The following is a 22,637-nucleotide window of genomic DNA, read 5'->3' on the forward strand; positions in this document are numbered from 1 at the left end:
ATACTCGGTCGAATCTTTTATTTATAGGTTATTTGGATATTTGAGTCACCTTCCGTAATGTGGTTATGTTTATGTAATTATCATAGTCGAATATTATAATCAACTAGCTACCCACCCCGGCTTCGCACGGGTGCAATACTGATACTAAATATACTACAGAATTTGTTTATATACGACATCACATCGCAAACTTCTAAAATTATCAGTGTTTCTTTACTTTATTGTTCATGTATTATATACAAAAACCTTCCCCTTGAATCACACTATCTTCTAAAAAAAACCGCATCAAAATCCGTTGCGTAGATTTAAAGATATAGGGACAGAGAAAGCGACTTTGTTTTATACTATGTAGTGATGGAACTCCTATACGGCTCGCAGTTAGGATGCGATATGGGGCAGAATTTCTTACTATCTTTAATCAAATTTTGTGTATGTGATGTGATGTCATATGATGTACGAAATATAGTTGGTCTTTTTCAAAGTTTTTTTGCTGAGTTCGATTACAGCTCTTTCGAGGGATCCTTGTAGTTTACGCCGCGTGACGTATTAAATCCGCATTTTCGAAAGTCTATTTTTGCTTTATTCGCAAGTTTCCTTTGAAATTGTCCTCGAAGTAGTTTCTGACTCATATAAACGGAACGCTTAATCTATCCATATTAAAAAAAATTAGTTAGTCAACATTAGCTTCACTTAAAATCAAAAAATAAATAAAATTTTAACAAAAAGAAAAACCGACTTCAAACAAAACACTATTTTAAAACAAATGAATATGCACGAAAAAGTAATAAAAATAATTGCGTATTCAACATATTTTTTAGAGTCTTCCTAAGTTAAATGAAATGAAAAATATTAGACTACTTAAAAGTCGATTAACGATTATATCATGTAGTTATAATTATTGTTATATTTGGAGTCGGTGTCAGCCAATAAAACCCTACAGTATATCTATCAAAAAACAATACGAGAATACTTTAACACATATGTTTTTTACAAATTACCTTTTACACAATAATATACTGGATCAATCAAGGGGCTCGTATCGCTTCTTTCTTTTGATTGTTGGGGCAAGGGCACCATGGCTGACACCGGCTCCAAATATACCAATAACTATAACTACATGATATAATCGTTAATCGACTTTTAAGTAGTCTAATATTTTTCATTTCATTTAACTTAGGAAGACTCTAAAAAATATGTTGAATACGCAATTATTTTTATTACTTTTTCGTGCATATTCATTTGTTTTAAAATAGTGTTTTGTTTGAAGTCGGTTTTTCTTTTTGTTAAAATTTTATTTATCTACTGAGTTGTTGATGTACCTGATCCATAGAATTCTTCAACCATTGACAGCATACATATGATTTTCACTATGGATTACTTTTAAAAAAATAATAACGATAATATTGTTTTGTAATTTGGAATTATTATGTTTTGTTATTTTACTTATGGAATGAAGTCATACGCTGTCAGATAGATGTTTTTTATTCTGTAGTTTGATTCTCTTACAAGGGTTTTTTATAATGATTTGACTTTGACGAATTAATTAAAAAAGATATCTTTATACTTTTTTTTATTAAACATTAATCAAATACAACGGTTGTAACATTTTATTTAGACATAAATTTAATATGCAAATATATTCACAATAAAAACTCTATCATGTTCTTTTGTTAGCTTAAAATTATATTGTCAACTTTCGTCTATAAGAGGTTATTATTTTTTTGACCTATATGAAGTTTATACTACTTTAAGTATTATAAACTTGGAATTTCGTAACTATCTGCGACTTCAAAATAACGGTCTTATTTCATTTAATATGGATACTTGCAAGTTAATTAAAAACTGAAACTACCATTACTTTTATATTTGATTGTATTTCCGAAGGTAACCATCAATAAAGTATTTTTAGTAACGCTTTTTTTAAACCAATTGTCTCTGCCAAAAGTTGTGTTGTAAAAACATATTTTTATCGTTATATTGGAATGTAAGAATTTTTCGTAATTCCTAAGGGAGAATGAAATATGTTAAGTTGCTAGGTTTTAGAATTTTTCTTATTATATGTGATTATGCAAATATAACGCGGCAAATCCGTTGGCCACAGAGGATACTATTACACTAAATGAGACTAGTATAACTTTATAAATACAATAAATTACTGTGAAACATTTGTATAACTGTACAAAATAACAGATTTAACGATAACAAAGATATATTAAAATGTTTTATTTATTATTTATTTTACTAGCATACATATAAATTGTATTTTATTGTCTTTCTAACAATAACAGTTTTTTTAATTAATTCTTCTGGTGTACCTTTTTTTCGTTGGAAAATTCTACGTGTTTTTTCCATATGTAGGAATTGCCGATGAATACGCATCGAGCACCCAAGCAAATCGAAACTCCTTCTTTTAGTGAGGCTTCGAAGCATACAGCGGTCTTCATAGAGTTTTACAGTGGATGTAGTTTCTTATTCGTGCGGTCCGCTTCCGCCTTTTGAGACATGACACTTTCACAGTAAGAGACCTTAAAGCTTCTCGCAGAAGCAAGAGATATCTCGCTGCCGAACGTAATTAACGTTATGTTCGTCAGTACAAAATCTTCACTGACTGTCGGCAACAGGGATTGCTTTTAAGGCCTTCATTCAGCACATTCCATCATGGTTTGACGCACTGTGTCTGTTGAGGCGTTCTGGAGTGAGCAATGTAGAATGTTTAACTTTTATTGAATTGGCAATTTGTTATACCCACTATATAATCATATAATGAAATTTGTACTACTTAAAAGTCACATATTAAGTACTGGCATATGTAGTTATTATATATAATACAAATTTCAATGCAAGGAATTCGAACTAAAGTTCTTTAATTGTCATCCTACCTCAAACTTTTGTGCTTTAACCTTTATAAATTTGAGCTACTTGCCCATATCTAAGAATTAAAATAACTTTAATATTGTGGTATACAATAAATAAAGATTTTATTATTGAGAATATATCTAATAAAAGTATTTTAAAGTATTTTTTTATTTCTGACACAAATCATGTTTGATTTATCTCGAATAATTTATGTTGAATTTAGAGTTTTAAACATTATAAATTTTTAATTAACAAAAGTGCTAAATTCTTAACCGTAATTTCTTAATATCTTTATTATTCCTTCGAATAGAGTTTTCTCTCAAGCTTTGAGTAAATAAATATTTTCTCAACGGTATCCATAAATATTGATTCCACAAACCTCAATTGTGTTATTGAAGGCTCATGAATTATTTATGGTACCAAAATCTGATATGAACGTTCGACGAGATTTTGTAAACAGATCTCACATATTCGTCCAGCATACGTAATTATGGTTGTGTTTCTATATTTATTGGCATTTTATTAGGTCTTCTAGGAAATGGCATAATAGCTTGTTAGAGAATTGTTCATAAGATGGACGCAGTTTTGTTACGATCATTATTTCTAGTATAATTTCAATAATTAGTGCTAGATAAGATCTAATCATAAATCAAATTAACTTCTGTCGTTATTTTGAATTTGAACAGAACAGAATTTGAACAAATACCAGTCTTTATACATTATACTCTATAACGTTAAATTTTTAAATGTTTAAAAATTAGAAAACAAAACTTCATTATTTAAAACGAACTTCAAAACAAACAACTCAATCAATTCTTTTGAATGGATATGAAAATAGATAGTGCTTACTACGAAATAGCTAGTAAATTAACACGAGTGTAGCCTTCACGGTCAAATTGTTTGATGAATCGTATAATTAACCTTTCATACAGATCTCAAGAGGAAACTGTTCGACCATCTATGGGCTTCGGCGTGACGCAACGACTTGTTTATATGTATGTGCTAATAATGAACATATGTGTTAATGGTATAGTTTAATTATATAAATGTTGGTAGCTATCAAAGTCATTTGGAAAGTGTCGAGGTGATGTGAAGATTTATTAAGCAGTCATTTTTTAAGTCAGTGGTATTTACAACTGCCCGACCTTCTGCATTACGTGGTTTACCTTTGCCTGTATGCGCTTTCTTTCTAAGATGATTCTTGAAGAATTCGTGACCATTGCTAAGTAATTTAACAACAACAACAGGCTGTAAATTCTCACTGCTGAGCTAAAGGCCTCATCTCCCTTTGAGGAGAAGGTTTGGAATCTATTTCACCATGCTGTTCCAATGCGGGTTGGTGGAATACACATGTGGCAGAATTTCTATGAAATTTTTCACATGCAGGTTTCTTCACGATGTTTTCCTTCACCGCTGAGCACGAGATGAATTATAAAGACAAATTAAGCACATGAATCAGCAGTGCTTGCCTGTGTTTGAACCCGCAAACATCGGTTAAGATGCACTCGTTCTAACCGCTGGGCCATTTCGACTCTAATTCAACTAAATAGTCATTCAATTAAAGACAATCGATGTTATTTTGTTTATCATTGACGATCAATTTTAAAGTATGTATTGAGAGTTAAAATTATGTTTTGGTTCTAAAAGATACGCATTTAAAATGTTAGGTCTAATGTCTTAATGTGAAATGTCTTGAGCTGTAGTGCAATAAGACACTTCTCGCAGTTTTATAATGTTTGTGTTTATATACAATTGGCTAAGTTTGATACTCCTACGCAAGTTTCTGTAAACAAGAGAGACACGCCTGGACCGATTTCAATATTTCACATTCCTTATAGTATTGTGAAATTTCATTGCAATAATTCGTACGTACTTTATTTGGATAGCGTTTAGTAATAGCATAAGTGCTGTAACCAGATGTATGCGATTGTTTATGATTGCGCTGGTGTGAGATCTGTGTTTTGATGAATGTTGAAGTGTTCGTTTGGTCTTGTCGATTTTTATAAGTACACATATAATACTTTAATTTTAAGGAAGGTTTTTGTATATAATATTATAAAGTTAACTTATGTATATTTTTGATAATATATTATAAAAAAATACTTCGTAATAGGTAATGGTAATCTTAAAAGTGATTTTGAAGAAGTAAATATAAATATGCTGATTATCATGAGTAAGACTCAATTAGAATGAATATCTTGATATTAAATATCATATTAATCATTATTATCTGTGTATTACAGATATTCTGTCAACACGTGTGACATAAACATTGACATGTACTCATTATGGCGGGAAAATTGACTTTTGGATATATTTTTTTTAACTGCGTGTCGAGTAAACATTATAAAATAATTCTTATTTAATTATTTAAGACAACCTAATAAACATTTTAATTCTAAGTTAAGACTAAGTTCTTACAAATGTAAGACTGTTGCTCTATTTTTTTATTTAAAAAAAAAACGATCTTAGAGTGAAATATTGTGATATTTCTAATATGAGGATTTAATGATATAACCAGTCACGGTTTGAAGAATCGTGAATCATGTCAGTATAATATTACTTGTAGTATTAATAAACCAAAGTCATTATAACATGACAGTATATTGATTTGGCTACTAAATTATTATTCTTGAATTAATAATAATACGAGTATATGGCGTGCTTTCGATGTTAGAGGTTCGTTATTTGCCCTTAGGGCTATTATTGTTCTCGTTCTAGGGTAAGCTTGGCGTTTCCTTATTGGTTATATAACATTTGATAATCGATGAAATACCAGACTACATAATGTATTATAAATTTATATACAACGTTTATACAAAAATGTGTCGTTTTTGGGCTTATATCAAAATGTCAAAGTGAATAATATTATGCAATTGACAGTTTCATATGTAATTCAGAAATTAGGTACATCTATCTACTTTCGGTCCGCAAATCAAGTCGAGACTGACGAACACCATAGTCGAGTAGTGTGTACACCGGTTTTCATGGGTACCTCCCGAGGTCCCGGGTGAGATTCCCGGCCGAGTAGATATAGAAAATTCTATGTTGTCTTGTGTCTGGGTGTTTGTGGTACCGTTGTTACTTCTAATTTTCCATAACAAAAGTGCTTTAGCTACTTACATTGAGATCAGAGTAATGTATGTAATGTTGTCCAATATTTATTTATTTACAGGAAGTTCTCATCCTCAGTCTCAGGTTTGAACTGGAGCACTGGTATGAATTGTAGTTGTGTAGAGTGCTCGTATATGTAGACCTTTTTTCTTTTATTACGCTGGAAAAACGCTTTACGCGCTTCCCCCACGTGATGGAAAGTGGGGGGGTGTGTGGGACTCCCCGGAGCCCTGAACGCCGAGTGCGCCCAAGCACACCGGGTTTACCCACTAAAAAACCAGCGGTACCCTCTCCGTCTTTCGGCGGACGCCAGGGGATCGCTTACGCATGCTACCGTGACGCCCTGACGGTCGGCCCGCTTATACGGGCCTTCAATAGCTAGGGGGGATTCCCAGGGTACTGGGACCCCCTCTGGTCCCTACGGCGCCTATTGAGGCGGAGGGAGAAGATGCGCGTAGCGCCTTTTCCTTCTCCCCGGTCGTCTTCTGCGGAGCGAGTCAGCGGCGGCATTTTTTTCCCGCTCCCGCTCCGCTGCTTCCTTCTGCGACATGACACTTTCGCAGAAGGAGCGCATCTCTGACCAGCACACCTCGCTACCGAGCATGGTGTTGATAACGCTCGGTAGCGAGAGGTCTCCGCCCATAGTCGCCGCAAGGATGTGCCTCTGGGGCCCCCACGCAGCACACTCGTACAGGGTGTGGTACGCCGTGTCCACTGGCGCACCACACTCGTGGCAGGAGGGTGACTCCTCCCGCCGCGCTATCCCGTGCAGGTACTTACCGAAGCATCCGTGTCCGGTAAGTACCTGCGTCATTCTATACGACAGTGTGCCGTGCTTCCTCTCGACCCAGCGACTCATGTGGGGACGGATCGCCTCCACTGTCGCTAGGCCCGCCGTGGGAGTCCCCAGATCCTCCTGCCATCGGGCGATCAGGGCTTGCTGGGCTAGAGCCCTGATCCGCCCGATCTCCGCCGACCCTGGACGGTCGCCGCGGTCCCTCGCCTCGACCCGGAACCGGTACACTTCCGCGAGCACCTCCGCCTGGAGCTCCCAGGGCGGATCGCCCGCGAGAAGTGTCGCCGCAGTCCACGACACCGTACGGTACCCTCTGATGCCTCTCACCGCTATGACCCTCTGTGGCTTTCGCAGCAGAGCCCGATTTTTAGCGGTGAGGGCGTCTATCCAGATCGGGGCACCGTACAGCGCCATCGACCTCACTACGCCGGAATAAAGACGCCGGCATAGCGACCCCGGCCCTCCCACATTCGGAAGGAGGCGACCAAGAGCGGCAGCGGCGTTGATGAGCCTTGGGCCGAGATGAACAAAATGCTGCCCGAAGCTCCATCGTCCGTCCAGAATCAGGCCCAGATACTTCATCTGGGCCTGCACCTTGATAACCGTCCCCTGGACGGTGATACTCGCCCCTCGTGGGGGTCCTTTTCGTGGACCGTGAAAGAGGAGGGCCTCCGTTTTGGATATGGAGACCCTCAAGCCCAGCATTCCCATGCGGTCCACGGTGAGAGCCGTTCCGACTTCGGCAAGGCGAGCCGCCTCCCGGAAGTCCCGTCCAATCGCCGTGACGAGAGTGTCGTCAGCATAACACAACACCCCCATCCCGGGAAGGACGGGAGCCCGCAGGAGCCAGTCGAAACCGACGTTCCATAGAATTGGGCCGAGGACCGACCCCTGTGGAACGCCGCAGCCCACTCGATGCCGGACGATCCTCCCATCGACCCCCGCCCAGAGGATCTCCCTGTCCTGGAGGTACGCCTCCAGCAGTCTCCTCAGATAGGTCGGCACCCCATGGTATCGGAGTGCCTCCCGTACCGTCTCGAAAGGGAGACTGTTGAAGGCGTTCGCCACGTCAAGCGACACAGCCAGGACGACCTGCCCCCGGGCCACCGCTTCCGTCGTCCGAGTCTTCAGGGCATTCAGGGCGTCGACCGTCGATCGGCCCGCCCTGAATCCGTACTGCGCCTCCGAGAGACCCGGATCGTATATGTAGACCTTAATCGTTCTAGATAATTACACAAATTTCAAGTAATAAATAAAAATATCGATTCACAAAATATTAAACAAAATTGTAATGCTGTAATTCATAGGTTACGTTAAATCACATTCACAATGTATTATGTGTGAATTCAAAGATAGTGTAATTATGTTAGAAATTAGAGAGATATAAAAATAAAAGACATGATATATAACCAAAATTGACCTGGTGTGACCAAATCATCGCAGAGTAGTTACATACAGGCTTTAACAATAAATGAAAGTGAATTTGATCACAAAATGTCAAACAACTAAGCAAAGAGGAAGCTGTTTTTCGTAATTAAAAAAGAAAAACGATTACAGATAGGAAATATTTCCATCTCTCTCTTTTGTTGTGGCCGCTTTCCTCACGTCTGGGGATTCTGATCTTTATGTACATCTCCTAGTAAGCTATGTTTTATTGCATACACGTGCAATCAAAGTATTGAGGAAGCGATACGTCAAAGCGTCTTTGGTGCCAAAGGTTAGCTGTTTCCGTGTAAAGATTATGATGTAAAACCTATTAGGACAATATTGTTCAAGAATGTATTTATATTGACCTAAAGTATAAATAAATACTGTTGGTATTATAAGTTAATATTGAATAAGATGTTTCTTACTTTCACAAAAAATAAGGTAGTCCCCTAATTAGAATCAGTATTACGAATTACCATAGAAAAATGAAAATAATGTAGTGCGATAAGATTCGTCTGATCGTGAGATTAAACACAAATTTACTATTTGCATAGCACTTTTCTTGGATGCAATGGAGCTTTTTAGACCACGCAGTTCGAATAGAATTTGTCTACGAACACGTGGCAGTTTCATCTTAAACATTAATTAGCCGTTGAACGAATTATAAACATAAAATTCACAGTGAGTTGAGTCCTAAGATTGCAGCTTCAAATGCACTTGGTAACTACCATTTATTAATGGAGCATGAAGCTGCTAGCATTTGTGTATAGTACGACACAACTTAGATGTAGCATCGGCAAAATTCACGTCACGTCCGAATTAAGTACGCTATCCTAAATTGTCAATATTTATTTCTCATGCGAATATGATCTTTGCACAAACGTAATAACTTGTAATGTTATGACCTAATATATTCGTCAATTTGACACGCCGATTTACATGCACTTGCGTTCTCTGACGTGAGAATCTATAGCGACGAATAGCGTCGAATGGCGCGATAGGGAGCTATTTCTATTGGCCGTGTTAATCGGCAGTAATCGGTTTTATTTTCATTCCATTGCATTTTCCGATGCTACATCTAATTTGTTTCGTACTATATTTATATATATGAGACATATAAAACACCTATCCATCTCGACTTCGCACGGGTACAGTAGGGATATAAAACCAATTTTTGAATTGAATATAAAAGATAAACGGGTTTTTATCACCGTCTAGGAAATTTTAAATTCTCGAAACCTCTAAAATATGCATGTGTTATACATAAACATGTTTCTCCCGAATTACATGTTTATAACTAAAACTGCATTAAAATCTTTTGTCTAGTTTCAAAGATCTAAGCATACAGACGGAGGGACGTATGATTTTATGAATACTTAAATATTAGTATGATAGGAAACATATTGAAATACCGCAATGACAGAGGCATTATCTGGTGTACATAGATATTTCAAAGAATATGTATATATGCTTACACCTGGTGAAGTGTGATGAGATATGTCAAGACAGGTTAGTCACGGCCTGGCGTATTCCCAGTATGGTAAGTGTTTGTTTAGCCGAACTCGACGCCACGCGACATTCACGACAAGGCCTTGTATTTGTTGGTCTGTTACATCGTAAAACGTCAAATAAAATGTGTTTACGTTGCGTATTATACTTTAATACCTAATATCCTACTTTATTATATTATTATCTGTACTTCAGATTGTTTTCTATTGTATGGACCATCAATTCTTAACTTCTTTTGTAAATTTTTCGAATAGAACATGTAGGATCTAAAAATACTGCAATTAATATAGCTTTATAACTTTTTTCAAGAGAAAAAAAAAACATCATTATATAACAGATCATATATGATACACATATATAGAAATATTAAGAAGAATAATTTTTTTAACATTTCAATGTAAAATTAGGTAGACCTCAACGCCTATGTATTACCATTGCATATGGTAACAGCAAGGATAACGCAATGACGTCGTATCTTGTTGTCATATAAGATTCCACGTGAGTTAGAGAAATAGAAAGATCAAAATCAAAATATTCAAGTAGGCTTTTACAAGCACTTTTGAATCGTCATTTTACAATTAAGTGAAGCTACCACCGGGTCGGAAAGTAGATTCTACCGAGAAGAACCGACGAGAAACTCAGTAGTTACTCTTTTTCAACATCTAAAAATACAAAGTCACGTTAGTTAAATACAATTATTTAAATGAATATACCATAAAACTATTGATATTTCTGTCGATATTTAGAAGATGGATACTCGTTCCTTGGAGAGCACCTGTAACTGTTGGTAAATATGCCTATGCTCTATATATTTTAAGAGTGCTGTTACTAATTACAAAATTAAAGGAATACATAATAGATTGCCACACAATAAGAGTAAGAAAATGAACGGCCTGAGTCCACACATTTGTGAACTAAAGATATTCCCTGAACAACTGATGGTTCCGGTTGATAGTTTTTTCCACAAAATCCTTTATTTTGGTCCATACATAACTACGTATTGAAATTATTACATTAACACGTTAGACAAATTTTATGTGTGTATAATATGTCATTATGATAGTATTTACTCAGTTGACGTATAGCGACGCTAACTACACTAATGACAAGGTCGAACGTATGTCGGTTCGAGACATCGTACAGTTACGATGTTATACAATGTTAAAAATGTTGTTTACACATTTATGACTACTATATTAATTTATATAACTAAGATTTTAAATTAACATGGTTATTTTTATTACTACAAATATTTAAAATGGGGTAATTAACAATGTTTGCTATTTTTATTTGGTGGAGCTCGATATTTCGACATTAACTACGAATGTCTTGTTCTCTGAAGTTTGCGGGTAGATATTGACGGCATCAGATGATCGGACTTATACTACCTACTTTCTCGTAAAAACTGGTCACCATTACCATCGGTACATTCACCCCTCCTATTGTCACTTGTTATATTTATTTATTTTCGAGTTTGTTCCTTGCTTTAAAAGAGCGTTAGGGCCTTGCTATCTGAAGAAAGAATAATAATATTTTCAACCGACTTCAAAAAGGAGGAGGTTATCAATTCGTCTGTATTTTTTTTTTATGTTTGTTACCTCATAACTTTTCACTGGGTGGACCGATTTTGATATTTTTTTTTGTTTGAAAGGTAGTGCTTCCCGTGGGGTCCCATTTTAATTTTACTTTTTTCCGATGATGGTATCCTTATGAAAACTACATAAGTCTTAAATCTGCATTATGTATATGTGCGACGAATAGGTGAATAACTGAAAATCACGTTAACCAATTTTGATGATTCTTTTTTTATTATGAAATATATACTTCAAGGGTCGTTTGGTGAAAGTTTGGTGAGGTTCTGAGCATAGGATCTATGACAAAGTAACGGAACGGAAGGGAACGGAACAATTATGAGGAGCACGTTAGCGATACTCGGTCGAATCTTTTATTTATAGGTTATTTGGATATTTGAGTCACCTTCTGTAATGTGGTTATGTTTATGTAATTATCATAGTCGAATATTATAATCAAATGAAATACTGATACTAAATATACTACAGAATTTGTTTATTTACGACATCGCATCGCAAACTTCTAAAATTATCAGTGTTTCTTTACTATATTGTTCATGTATTATATACACAAACGTTTCCCTTGAATCACACTATCTATTAAAAAAAAACCGCATCAAAATCCGTTGCGTAGATTTTTTTTTTTATGGAATAGGTGGCAAACGAGCAGGAGGCTCACCTGATGGAAAGTGACTACCACCGCCCATGGACATCTGCAACACCAGGGGGCTTGCAGGTGCGTTGCCGGCCTTTGAGAAAGGAGTAGGCTCTTTTCTTGAAGGTTCCCATGTCGTATCGGTTCGGAAAAACCGTGGTTGTGCGAGGCAGAAAATGTCTAAGAAGTCGCGCTGTTGTGGATTTTCGGACATCAAGATGGTGCGGGTGAAACTTAGAATTTTGACGAGATGTCCGAAGGTGAAATTCAGCAGCCGGGATTAATCCGAACAATTCCTCGGAACATTCCCCGTGAAAAATTCGGTAGAAGATGCAGAGTGATCCAACATCTCTACGCAAAGCCAAAGGATCAAGGAGATCGGAAAGGGCTTGATCGTCGATAACTCGAGCCGCTCTACGTTGGATGCGGTCAAATGGAAGGAGCAGGTACTGGGGAGCACCCGCCCAGAGGTGAGAGCAGTACTCCATGTGAGGCCGAATTTGCGCCTTGTAAAGTTTTAGGCGATGGGCCGACGTGAAATACTGTCTCGCCTTGCTGAGCACACCGAGCTTCTTTGAAGCCAATTTGGCTTTGCCTTCCAATTGACCGCGGAACTGAACGAGGCTCGAAATATCAACGCCAAGTATTCCGATACTACCTGTAGCGGCTATCGGGATGTTCTCAAATCGTGGAGATACGACAAATGGTGTTTTTTTAGCGGTTAACGCGCAAACTTGCGTCTTTTTGGGGTTGAAATGGACGAACGAAGACTCGATTTCAGACACAAGTTTGTTCCGGTTTTCTTCGACGTTTTCCCGAGAAATATTAGCGCGGCCGGTGTATAAGGTGTCAACGGTACTGTCGTCTGCATAGCAATGAATGTTCCCGATTCGCAACAAATCATTGATATGCAGAAGAAACAGAGTGGGTGATAGAACGCAGCCTTGTGGAACACCAGCATTGACGAATTTTAAGTCAGAGCATGCACCGTCGACAACGACCTTGATGCTCCGATCTGCCAAAAAGCTGGTAATCCAATTGCATAATTTCCCGGGAAGCCCATAGGAAGGAAGCTTCGAAAGAAGCGCTTTGTGCCATACACGATCGAAGGCCTTCGCTATATCCAAGCTGGCTGCTAATGCCTCCCCCTTGCTCTCAACTGCTTCAGCCCACCTGTGAGTAAGGTAAACTAGAAGATCACCGGCTGAGCGACCCCGACGGAAACCGTACTGGCGGTCACTAATCAGCTGATTCTCCTCTAGGTACCGCAGGAGCTGGCAGTTAATAAGGTACTCCATTATCTTGGAGAGCAAGGAGGTGATGGCTATAGGCCTATAATTGGACGGATCTGAGCGGTTGCCTTTTTTAGGGATCGGATGCACCAAAGCAGTCTTCCAGGAGTTCGGGACGACGCCTAATGCGTAGGATTGCCGGAAAAGACGCGTTAAGACCGGTGCCAACTCGGGAGCACATGTCCGTAGCACGATTGGAGGGATGCCATCGGGTCCACTCGACTTGTGAATGTCCAAGGAAAGAATTGCTTTCCGAACTGCACTTTGCCGAAATTTAACCTCCGGCATCGTCGTATCACATCGCGGGATTGATGGAGGTGACTTTCCTTGGTCATCCAGAGTCGAGTTCGACGCGAAGAGAGACCCTAAAAGATCGGCCTTCTCCTTCGCGGTATGGGACAATGACTCACCGTCCCTGTGCAAAGATGGAAAAGAAGGCTGACAGAAATTCCCTAGGACAGCCTTAGCGAGAGACCACAACGCACCTGTTCCTGATGGGAAGCGCACCAGTCTCTCGCTAATTCTGCCAATGTGCTTCGACTTCGCCTCAGCTATCACGTTTTTGAAGGACCTGGAGGCAGATGTATATTCCTTTCTGAATGTGCTGGTGTTTGTATCACGAGACGCCGATGCGTTAGCCCAGTCTTGGTAGCGTTCCCATTTTCGGCGTGAAACCGTCTTACAGAGGCGACCAAACCAGGGCTGGGACTTGCCACCAATGGTCACCGCAGAATATGGAATGAAAAGTTCCATACCCTGATTTAAAGATATAGGGACACCGGCTCCAAAATTTAACAATAACTATAACTACGTTATATAATCGTAAATCGGCTTTTAAGTAGTCTAATATTTTTCATTTCATTTTACTTATGAGGACTCTAAAAAATATGTTGAATACGCAATTATTTTTATTACTTTTTAGTGCATATTCATTTGTTTTAAAATAGTGTTTTGTTTGAAAATTTTTATTTATAGACCGATACTGATAACTTGTTGGCAACTAACGAACTTTTATAAGTTGACTCGACATAATTATTTGCAAAACAACAGACCGACCAGGATTTTACAACCTTATCATTTATCTTAAGAATGTTTTAATGTAGACACAATAATTATATATTATTTATATGGTATTGTATAGAATACTACCAGTCCAGTCATCATGTCGGAAAAAATGGGTGAGACATGCATGTTGATCGAGAAAGCTAAATGTCGAGGGCCTAGAAAAGATTAGGTAATTTCAAAATCTCGACCAAAATTACCTTGTGCATTTTCCGCCATCTAGAATAAAGTATTGTCAGCAGTATTTTGACTGACACTTTTTGACACGGATTCTATTCTTCGGTTGTCGAGAATTGGTCAGTAACGGTTACGTAATGTTTTTTATAAGGTTTCGTACTGACATAGTAACCAATTATACAAAAATGTTGCGAACACTCGCTGCATTGAAGATTCAATACTTGATATATTCAACAAATATCTGTTGAGGATTGTTTAACAACGCATGCGCAGTAAATAATCCTTATGTTTGGACATGTCATCTAGCGCAATCAGAAATTGAAACTGCTTATTATCTGAGAGTTTTTTTCACTGTTCAATTTAAATAAACAGCCTCTTTCGTCCAATCCTAGAAATGTCTAACGAATATATTTATTTATGTATTTTCATTGCTCGATAAAATTTTTGAAAAGGAAAAGAGCGGTATTGGTACAAACTTTTTTGCAGTCGTTTGAATATTATTGTCATTCTTTTTTTTTACCTTACGCGTGCTTAATAGAACTGCATAACATGTAATTAATGCCTATTAAATATTTATAAACCTATTTGAACTAATAAACGAGTCTAATGAGTTTTAATTTATGTTAATAAAATAATTAAGAACTTGTATTTACAACGTATTAAAAATGTAAATCATGTAAATTTTAATTTATTACACATTGCCATTTCGGAATACCAAAACTTAGGATGTTAAGTAATTTTTATTGATTGAATATTTATTGAATACGTTGCACGAATTTTAAATTTTATGTTGGATATATCAAAAATAGTTAATGGCAAATATACCAGCTCAATTTCTTATTTGAGTCGTATTACCGATATAAAATAAATAAAAAATGAAACAAAATATGAAAAAATGAAAGTTTTTGACTTCTATATCAACATTTTTAAGTTATACTTTTTAGATAAATATATAATAATATATAAGAGTAAATCTTCGACACCCATGCAACGTATTTTTTATCAATTAAATCGAACGGTTATACTTACTGAACGAAATTATGAAATAGTATATATAATATATGTGTAAAAATTTAGTTCCTATTTTTATTACTCAAATCTGTAGAAAATGTTTCTTTTTCGATTTAATATGGAATTTATTATCTTGAATCGTCGGGAGGACCAAAGGCATTTTTTCCATAAAATCTAGGGGACACCTGTTAGATTAGATCTCTAGAGTGAGTCTAAGTAATATTTTGCTTTCTCATCTTATCTACTCAACACATTATCTTGAAAAACTTATGCGTTGTAGGGATACAGAAAAGAACAATAATCGACAGCGAATCCACGGTGATTAATATCAAAGGACACTAGCCAAATACGCAGGTCATATCATTGTGCATAATTGTGTACGAGTACATGTGCTCACTCTAATCTCTCACTCTCACAAACCGATGGAAATTGCGATACGACCTGCAATAGTTTACTTGAGAGATGAACGAACTCACTAGGTTTCCGAGGCACGGGATTGTACGCCTTTCCAACTAGCAGACTCCTGGCGGTTACTAGAAATTTCGATAAAAAAACCCAATAATTTTTTATCGGCCTAGGATTTGAACATAGAACCTCGGGTTTTGTATCCATACCTAGGCATAAGACCAACGAGACAGAATAAAACATATTACAAAGATTATTACTTAATGAACTCACTCTCTCCTGACCGCCCCACACATACGCAGATAGATCTGCGGGCGAATCTAGTATATTATAAAATAATAACATACGAAGGAAATTGTTTAATTTAATTTCAAAATAAATATAGGTAGTTAATTTTGATTTATCATGTTATAGCGGGCGTGTAAATAATAACAACGATTTTGACTGATTTTCACTTTACTATAGTTAGTAATTAATAATTAAATAAACAAATGAGATATAACAAAAAAATTAAACGCGCAAGAGCGGACGCCATGTTATCTTAAGCGTGTCCCGACCCGACTACTCTTACGTCCCGTTCACGGTAACGGGCCGGTAGTTGTCGCATGCGGCGCGGGCGACTTCCTGGTTCGTTCAGGAATCCGTCCGCTATATCCTCCCCCTCCAAGTCGCAGCCACCACGTGGTTGAGACTTGGCGGGACGTCCTCTCTTACGCAAGGTGACAGCGTCAGACCTAGAGGTTCCTTGGTACAAGGATAGCACACTGGCATGGTACTTGCCCTTAACCGATTCATCTTTATCGACTACTTCCCAAGTAGTAGGAGAAATCATTTTGGAAATCTTATACGGCCCTTCTCTACGCGGTGCAAATTTCCTCGTAATCCCCTTTTCAGCACTGCTATGGCTGGGAGTCTCCACCCAAACAAGGTCACCCTCTTTAAAACTTGCCATCGGTCTTCGGTGTTGGTCCCCTATAGCCTTTCGGCGATCTTGTTGCTCCTCGATGCGCCATTTAACATCCTTTAAGATGTCTGCAAATTGGCGAAGGTAAGGCGTTATTTGAGGAACAAAATTTTCTTCCTCCACAACAGTTCTAATGTCGTTCAATACGGTAAATGGAGATCGTAGGTCTCGTCCGAAAGTTAAAAAGGAAGCCGTATGCCCTGTCCCTTCATTGTAGGCACTATTGAGGGCAAATCTAACAGATGGTAGATATTGTGGCCAACTTCGATGCTCAGTACCTACCAGCATTGCTAACATTTGCTTCATATCCCTGTTTTTGCGCTCAGCAGGATTTGCCTCCGGGTGATACACGGGCGTTAAATTCTGCTTAATTCCCAATGCAAACATAGCCTTCTGCATGACTGCGGAGACAAATTGAGTCCCATTATCTGAGATTATCCTGCGGGGTAACCCATATCGTAAAAATATCTCTTCTATTAGAACCTTAGCACAGGTTTCAGATGTAGCATCATTAAGAGCGAAGAGTTCCACCCACCTGCTGGCGGTATCCTCTATTAAGAAAATCCACTTCTCCCCCTGGTTTCCAGCTGGAAGAGGACCGAATAGATCCATTGCTAAGACCTCAAAGCGCTGTTGAGGGACCGGGGTCTGTAAGAGACCAGCAGGTTTGAGGTTTGTGGGCTTGTACTGTTGGCATAAATCGCATGACTTCAGGTATTGGGCAACAAAGGTTCGCATATTGGGGAAATAGTATTTTTCCTTGATTTTCCTTAGTGTACGTTCTATCCCAAGGTGTCCAGCGGTTGGCGCGTCGTGTAGTTCCTTCATCAATTCTGCACGCAGCGATTCTGGTACAACTAATAATGGCTCTTCCGATTCTCCATCAGGGTCTGCGCGATAAAGAACCCCATGAGTCATATAATAACCCCTTTGTGTCCAACGCGACGCGGCGTCTGGGTCGTCGTCCTCAAAGTCCTCGATGATCTTTTTTATTCCCGGATCTGTCAACTGAGAATCGCGGAGGTCTTCCGCTCGTCGATGCGGTAAGTCTACTACAATAGGACAGATCTCACAAACATCTTCCGAGCCAGTGACTCCCACTGGACGGCTAAGAGTATCTGCCACGACATTCATCTTCCCTGGGGCGTAATTGATATCCAAGTTGAAGGTTTGTATTTTCATTGCCCACCTGGCAAGGCGACCACTTGGTGTTTTCAAGGAGAGAAGCCATTTCAGCGGCTGGTGATCGGTAAGAACCTGTATTTTCGTGCCTTCTACATATCCACGGAAACGCTCTAACGCCCATACCACCGCTAACGCTTCCCTTTCTGTGGTATGGTAATTGCGTTCTGTGTTAGTCAATAACCTGCTAGCGTATTCAATAGGACGTTGTGTCGTTGGGTCCTGCCCTTGCAGCAACACAGCGCCTAAAGCGTAGGAGCTCGCATCGGTTCGTAATACGAAAGGTTCATCGAAATCTGGCTGACGAAGAATGGGTGCGGAAGTAAGTCGTACCTTTAATTCTTCAAATGCGACCTTTTGAGGTTCACCCCACTGCCAACATTGATTTTTCCTGGTAAGGTAGGTCAATGGACGGGCCACATTGGAGAACTCGGGGATGAACTTACGAAACCAAGATGCAGTCTGAAGGAAACTTTTAAGTTCCTTTATGTTAGTAGGCGGCTTCATTGCCACTACTGCTGCCACTTTGGTAGGATCTGGTTCAATTCCTTTGGCTGATATAACATGACCCAAGTATGTTAGTTTTTCCCTGGCAAACACACATTTGCTCCTGTTAGCCTTTAGGTTAAATAATCTTAGACGCTCAAACACCTGCTGTAGATCCTTTAAGTGTGTTTCAAGATCTTTGGATATTACCAAGATATCATCCAGGTAAGCAACTACGGTAATCCCTTTAAGGCCAGACCGAAAACGGTCCATCAAACGCTGAAAAGTCGCTGGAGAGTTCTTAAGGCCGAACGGCATTCGACGGAATCGAAATGTTCCAAAAGGAGAAACGAATGCAGTCTTATCTCTATCAGAGGGATTTACTTCAATCTGCCAATACCCTGCCTTCAGGTCAATGGTCGAGATTACATTGTTTAATTTGGTGGATAGCAACAAGTCATCTATCACGGGAAGGGGATATCTATCATCTTTCGTAATCCTATTCAAGGCTCGGTAGTCCACACAGAAACGAACTTCTCCATTCTTTTTTGGAACCATGACTACCGGAGAGGCCCATTCAGATTCTGCCTCTTCAATAATTCCTTCTTCTAACATCGTCTCAATCTCTTTCTTCATTACTTCTCTCTTCGCAGGAGATACTCGATATGGCGGAACGCTGATCGGCGCATGATCCCCGGTATCGATACGATGGACAGCAAAAGTAGTAGGGGCTCCCCCTGGCTCGAAGATATTCTGATTCCTTTCCAGGACATCTGATAGCTCTTGTTTCTGTTCTGGTTCTAAAAGAGTTCCCTCGTCGTGACGGAGACCCACAGTAGAGCATGCTATAAAAGGATTATCTAAGGGTCCCTCAAATTCAAGCGGATGGGACACCAAACCCTTCAATCCCCACAAATTTCGGTTAAAGTCAAGTACCATACCTATATCTTTAATGAAATTCATCCCTAATAGCGAATCTGTGGCTCCCGGAAGTACAATAAAAAATGTCGACACTACTACGCCTAACACTGTCATCTCCACTTGAGCTGTATCAACTACTAATATCTTTTTAGTACCATCAGCAAATTTTAACTCCGTCTTAACTTTAACAAACTTATGGTTATTCTTAACTAAAAGCGCTTTTAAACTTTCGCTCGCAATCGAATGTTTCGCACCGGTATCAATTAGTACGCGACCCTTTTCACCATACACAAACACTTCTAGTAGTGGTCTACTTCGCGGATCTATCGGTTTCGCACCGATCGCAGACACTGTATGAAACGAGGTAGTCACGGCAGTCTTATCTTTACACTTAACACAATTTGCACGTATAACACCGGGTGTTCCGCAGCCAAAACAGGTTATTTGGGTCCGTTCAGGCGATTTCTCGGCCTTTGGCGCACCAACCGAAACTTTTTCTTTTAGTCTCTTGCAATCATCTTTCGTGTGACCATATTGCTTACAATAAACACATCGAGGCCTAAAGTTGACTGGTTTTGACGCTGTTGATACGATGCCAGAAGCTCGGGACGTCTCCGAGAAAGGAAGCGCGGCTGTGGCCGGCGCTCTACGATGACCACGTCCCTCTTCAAAGAGCTCCTCCAACCGACGTGCCTCACTCAAGAGTTGAGCAAAAGTGGAAAAGGCGTTTCTTGGAAGCCTTTCTCTAACTCTTTTGTGGAGCAAACCATACACCATATCCAATTGTACGGTGTCACTTAGACTGTTAGAAGGTAACTGTGCAAACAAAGCTCTAATTTTGCACACGAAGACGTCTACTGTTTCATCACCTTGCTCGTGTTCAAATATCTTCCGATATATTTTGTGTGGCGGAATACGTGCGCCAAAAGTCTGTCGTAACAATAGAAGCGCATCACTCCAAGTTAAAATACTGTGCTTCACTCCTAAGTACCAGGTTGCGGCGAATCCGATCAATAGCATTGGTAGACCCTTTAAAGCTATATCGTCGTCTATACTAACACAATCTTTATAAATAACAATAGAGTCAATAAACGGCTCGACGTCACCTGAGCCGTCAAAACGTGCTGTGCAGTTTGCAAAATTTGGTAAGGCATAGGCACCATATACAGGCGGCGGCGTATACGATGTCGACGGCATACGTATAGAATTTAAAATAGCACTTAACTGCTGGTCCGTCATAATAACAGGAGTAGGTGTAGTAGGTACCGCACTCGGCGCATCCGTACCATACGCGTACGGCACGTGTGAAGGTGGTGATGGTGGTGGCGGCGCCAACAACGCCGCATCGGCGCTCGCAGGCTCGCTAGACACCGCGGCGTCAGCGCTCGTAAGCGTGTCGGGCTGTCCTGTGGCCTGCCCGTCCTGGGGCGACGTCTCGGACTCGCTAGTAGCACTCATAGTGAACGAACGATGTGAACGCGTATTCACCATACCGAATTATTGATAAGAGATACACCAACAAATTTGAACTCGCGAACATACACGAAAAAAGTTCAAAATTACTAAAAGTTTGATAAACACGAATAATAGTTCAAAATAATATAGTATATTCCAAAAACTATATGATACACTGTACGAACTAAGTGTTTATTGGCTTTATACGATACAGTAGAATTAACTTACGAAACAATATATTGAATAGTTCGAACTGATACGCGAATGTTCTAGTTACGCCAACTTTGTTGACGAAAAAAAAAACTAGTATCAAACACTTCGCGAAATTTGGATATCACGTTCGTAATGACTATTTTTTTATACGTAAGTACACTGCACAAAACACTTAATGTTCAGACGAAAACGAAGTTATAACAAAATATAAAAAATGGCGCGTGCGACGCATGTAACGCCATTCGGCGTGAGTATCTATAAAAATGGCGGCATGCTAAAATGTTCACATAGTAACTACTGCCATTCTATTATTGCAAAAGTACATAGATAATCACAAAACTATACACTAAGTCAAAATTCACTCGCTTCTTATATATTTACACGAATTAATTATTATTTACACAAACGAATCCACTACGTATTTTACAGTCACATTGATTCGGCCAAACGTTGGGCAGCCAATTATAGCGGGCGTGTAAATAATAACAACGATTTTGACTGATTTTCACTTTACTATAGTTAGTAATTAATAATTAAATAAACAAATGAGATATAACAAAAAAATTAAACGCGCAAGAGCGGACGCCATGTTATCTTAAGCGTGTCCCGACCCGACTACTCTTACGTCCCGTTCACGGTAACGGGCCGGTAGTTGTCGCATGCGGCGCGGGCGACTTCCTGGTTCGTTCAGGAATCCGTCCGCTATAATGTTAAATTTTATTGCATGTTTTATAATTTATAACTTAAATTAATTATACGGTATGTAGGTTGCTATGAAGTTCTAATTATCAATATGAGTATGTATGTATGAGAGGTTATACATAATCGTTAAATCGAATCATTGTATAAATATTATTAATAGTTACTACTGCGAGGTTTAGCAGAGTGTGCGCCGAGTTAATATATCGCTTATATACCTAAGTATTTAGCTATTGTACGGATAGTTACTTAATACGTTAGGGTAAGTTCAAGTCAATTTATATTAAATGATTAATAATTAACCAAATGTTATATTTTAGAAATAGTTATTATTTTTTACATTAAATTTTGAACCGATAATAAATTTATTAATCTATTATATTAATATCGTTCCACCTTTCATTTTAACTCGAGATTTTTTATCTGTGAAATATACACAAAATTGAAAGGAGACGTATGAATTTTGCGTTCTTATAAATAATGCAAATCTATCTATACTAATGATTTCGTGCAGGTTTACGATAGACTGGATCCAAAAATATCTAAAATAAAATAGTTAAATATTAAAAAAATAATTTTAGTCGATAAAATATACCGCAAATTTCGTATAATCGAGATATTTCGATGCTAAACCATAAAATTCAATAACATGACAGCACAACGGGCGGCCATGTTTGACTTTTACGGTTGCGTTCAGAAATTGCGTTCCAAATAATAATTTCGTGTAAGTGTACGGTATATTATAGCGCGAAGTTTATATGTTATATGAAAAGCAATAGATAAAAACGTTTATTTATTTCACCCCATCGAACCTAGGTTTTCGCCTAGAAATGAACAATGT

At 38.6% G+C, this 22,637-nt stretch overlaps 1 protein-coding gene across 3 annotated transcripts in view; it reads left to right on the forward strand.

Annotated features, from left to right (window-relative positions):
- The window catches only part of LOC124534452 (zinc finger CCCH domain-containing protein 13), a 127,941-nt gene that overhangs the window by 11,641 nt on the left and 93,663 nt on the right, over positions 1-22,637 (forward strand). The window contains exon 1 of one of the 3 annotated variants that reach the window (XM_047110344.1): positions 22,015-22,058. The exons of the other annotated variants lie outside the window; for them this stretch is intronic. The gene's annotated coding sequence lies outside the window, so the exon portion shown is untranslated. Of the gene's footprint in view, positions 1-22,014; positions 22,059-22,637 lie in introns of those variants that run through there. 3 annotated transcript variants of the gene reach the window in all.

This window comes from Vanessa cardui, chromosome 12 (genome assembly GCF_905220365.1).
Source record: "Vanessa cardui chromosome 12, ilVanCard2.1, whole genome shotgun sequence".
NCBI lineage: Eukaryota > Metazoa > Arthropoda > Insecta > Lepidoptera > Nymphalidae > Vanessa > Vanessa cardui.